We start from the raw sequence: 4088 nt of genomic DNA, 5'->3' as shown, positions 1-4088 counted from the left end.
GTGAGCCCCGACCTGCCGCTGGGCCCCCGCGTTCGCCTCCCTTTCGCGCTCCCCCTCCCCGGCGCTTTGTTCCCGGCTGTCGCCCCCGGCCCGGCCCGTGTGGCCTCCTCCGGGGGCGGGGGGCCCGGGGGCTCCCGGCGCCTCTCCCCTCCTCCTCTCCCTCCCTCTTTCCCACCCCGGCGGGGCCGAGTGGTGTGTTTGGCTTCTGGAGCCGTGTTTACAGTGTCTCCCCTTGGGACCGAAGGATTTCGCAGGGAATATGAAGACTATCCCTCTGAAATCTCGCTGCTTCAAATATAGGTCCTGAAACGAATTGCTTTTTTAATCTTCCATTTGGGAAGCTTTAAATGCCGCCCCCCCACCCCCTGCTCCCCTAGTGCCCCTGAGGAAATGAGGATTAGGTGAAAGGAAGTGAAAACAAAAAACACGCATGAAAGTACATTTTATTAGCCGAGAAAACAGTTGCTTTTTTTTTTTTTTTTTTTTGTATTTAGTAGCTTATCTGCACTTGAAACAAGATTTTCATATTTCAGCTGAATTTAATTTAGGATGTTTCAGATTAAAATTGCATCAGTTTTCATAATCATAATAACATAGTCGTGGAGCTATAGTAATTATTGTGCATTATTGAAATACGTTGGATTGGGTTCTGTAAAATCTTGTGGGTTGCTTTTTTTTTTTTTGGGTAAACATTGCTTAAACTTGTACCCTTTTTTTTATCTGCCTTAGTTTTTTTGTGTTTTTAACATGATTTTCCTCTTTGAATGTCCCTAAAGCTTTCCAGAGCAAGTGACATCACTGCATGCCTTTTGTGTCTTTTGTTTTGTATTTGAATTTGCTGATTTGGTCCCTAAATGCTTTTATAAATGTATGTCTGCTTTGCTCCTGTTGGCTGTGCTCTCTAAGTATGTAAGCAAGCAAATGTGTGTGACCTGAGGGGGTCTGGAATTACAGAGGAGTTTAGAGGTTGGGTTCTGCTGAATGTTGGGGAATTCAGCATCCCAAGTAGCCTGACATGAGGAGTGGAGAGGCAAGTTCAAGACCTTGTCCTCAGTACAGGCAGTGAACAAGGCTCTCTTTTAAAAACTCTGCTAGTGCTTAAAAAAAACCTGTTTGTGCTCAGCTCTGCACACATTCTTTTATCCTTGACCTGGCTTCACTGTCATTTGATACTTGGCGAGTTTGTTTTGAGACTGGGAGAAGCTTGGTGTAGTCAGGACTTGGTGGAGTGTTTAAGTGCTGCTGGCGGGTGACTGTTTTATAGAGCCATTTTGGGGACCTGGGCAGTGCCTTTCCATGGTGGTGGGTGGTGTCTGAATGGGCAGTGAAGTGCCTAAATCCCTCCCCAACTCGATAGCACATCAATTTACTCAATACAAGTAGAACCTGTGCATAATCAAAGTGTAAAGGTAACCTATAAAATAAATAAAACACAGTGTAATGGCCACAGTCAAACCTGTCATGGTAGCTTTGCAGAGCACTGTTTTACAAATGTCTTGTAAAGAAAAAAAAAAAAGTATTTATATAGGTCAAAAGATCATTCCAGTCACATGAAGTGCTAAGGGGAAAGAAAATAAACAGGGCAACAAATATTCAAGTTGGTTCTTAAGAGTAGGTGTTTAAAGAGTTTATAATAGAAGATTAAATCAGAGCTATAGTTCAGTGTAGTGATCTGAAAGACTGGAAAGTTTATGTATGCATCAACTACGGGATTTCTCAAATGAATTTCCTTTTTGATCTTGTAGTTTAAATCAGGAGGGCCAAAAATACACTGTGTTTACCAGGAATGTTCTGTATGTTCTCCCTGATACAGACTTTTTTTATAATGACCTTGCATGCATTTATGTTTGTTCATGTACAGAAGACTTGTTTTATTTACAATGCTTGGATGGTCATATTATTGCTGTTCTATGCAGGTGCAAAGGCCATATCAGTGGGTCCCTTCTCTCTTGTCCATCCCTTTGCAGCTGTACAGAATTAGGAAGGTTTCTGAATTTTGCCTCACTCTGCATTAAAGTAAGGCTTGATTTCCCCCCCATTACCCAGGGTATTTCTGAAGTTGCATTGTCAAATATGAAACCTTTGCTATTGCTGTGCATCACACCTGAACTCTGGCTTATTGATAAGGTGTGATGGGGTTTTTTGTCTGCTGGTTAACAGTGCTTGGTCTGCACCAGTTGCAGTTTTGATCTACAGGTGGTCCCTTTCTAGGCAATTTTAAGCTGTTTCAGGATTCACATACTGTATTTTGAAAGTCTTTTGCAGCACTGCATCAGAACAAAACTTACTTCTTTTGGATCTTTATACTGCAGTTATATTTTACAAATATAATTCTTCATCTGTTAGTGTAGAAAATGACATTGCTGGTATTTGTTCCTCAAAAATATTTACCATCTTTGAAAACATGAGTTATGACGGATCATAAGGTCTGTTATAATATTGCCTGAAATTTTGAGAGGTCATGTACTCTTCAGGAGCAGTATTTTAACTATTGACAAAAAATGTTTTGTATGTTTTGTAAATTCATCTCTTCTTCTATTGTCTAGGAAGGAGAGGTTGAAATGAACAGTTTCATTCACGAGTTAATAAAATTTTGGGGGAAAACATAATATCTCACACATCATTTGTGAGAAGTGATAGAGTAGCCCTGTGGTTATGAACTGATCACACCAGTTCTATGCTTGACTGTCACTGGGAGCCTGAGCTTGTGTCAGGGGCTGTGATACACAATCTCTTTGAAATAACTTTGGCCTGGGCACCAAATGATTTGCTGTCATGGCTTTACCTCGGGGGATACCAAGATAATCACATTTTTGTCCCAAGGACTGAAGTAGAGTCATATGCTTGTGAGTGATGATTTGGTAAAAAAATGTTAGGTGTATTTTTGTAGGTTGAGTTTTGGGATATTGATAATATAGTTAATACAGAGAGATTAATGCAGGAAAGAATGTCAATGTGCCTTTGGAATTTCTTCTGAGCATGTTTATTAGTGTGTTTGAAAGGAAAGAAGAACCAAAAGCCAAAATAGTAAATTTTCAACAGGTAGAATTGTGGCTGGGGTTAATGGGGTAAGGGCGGAGAAATCTCATCTCAGTTTCTCAGGCACAATGTCACTGTGCAAGGTTGTAACCAAATTTGCTAAATTTGCTTTTGTCTTAATTTTTCTCCTCCCTTTCTGAATTGTAATTGTTTTTGAGTAAGAATTAAAGGGGGTTAGAAAACTGAGACATGCACATCTTCAATGACAAAATGCAGTTTTGAAACAAATTATTTTATGTAATCTTGGTAGAATTTTGTTTTAGGGAGTATCTGTACCATTGAACTGACAGTAAAAATGGAACAGCTCAGAGGCATGAAAAAAGTGCTACATTTTTAGTACATTTTCATCTGCAAACAATTCAGGAACTTTGTCTTTCATCATGTTTGAAGGAAGCTGGGCTTTATTAATCAGTTAATTAATTTTTGTCCCACGCAAACCTCTAATAAAAATCAGTCTGACTTGGAGTTGCCCAGAACCTCTAGTGGCCAGGGGCAAATAACAAGTTACAAAAGACCTCAACAAAAGCAACCAACAAAAAACAGCCTCAGAAGTTTATTCCTAAAGAGCTTTTCTAAAACAGGAGGTGACAATAAAATGAAAGATAAAGGTTCTAAATTATGTTTAAATTGAAGGTGAAAGACTCACAGTGCAGGGAGTGTCTCTTGGCATTGTCTGTTTCGATGTTCTCAGTTCTGTTTCGTGTAGGTGTGTCTGTAGTGGGACAACTTGATGGAGAACTTGCAGAACAGCTCAGTAAGGGCTGTCAAAGTGGGCTAAAAGTGGCAGTGTAAGCATAAGAATGAGCCCTGACACCCCATCTACCCTAGTGTAGCAATTAAGTTTGGGAGTGAGAACAGATTTTAGGAGGTACCTGAAGGTATGAAGAGGGTGTGTAGAGGAGATGTCATGGTCAGAATTGTTGTCCCGAGGAAAGGACTCTGCCATCATTCTTTGAGCAGACCTGTGATAGAACCAGAAAGGTTTAAAGACAGTGTTAACCTAAGTGAGAGCTAAGGGTCTTCACGAGACTTCAGATGGGGCAAAAGAG

General features: G+C 40.4%; 1 protein-coding gene across 3 annotated transcripts in view; it reads left to right on the top strand.

Annotated features, from left to right (window-relative positions):
* TBC1D19 (TBC1 domain family member 19) overlaps positions 1 to 4088 on the top strand; it is a 46599-nt gene that overhangs the window by 157 nt on the left and 42354 nt on the right. The window lies entirely within an intron of this gene.

This window comes from Pseudopipra pipra, chromosome 4 (genome assembly GCF_036250125.1).
Source record: "Pseudopipra pipra isolate bDixPip1 chromosome 4, bDixPip1.hap1, whole genome shotgun sequence".
Lineage (NCBI taxonomy): Eukaryota > Metazoa > Chordata > Aves > Passeriformes > Pipridae > Pseudopipra > Pseudopipra pipra.
The sequence above is the reverse complement of the archived record's forward strand: the minus strand, read 5'-3'. Positions and strand labels throughout refer to the sequence as shown.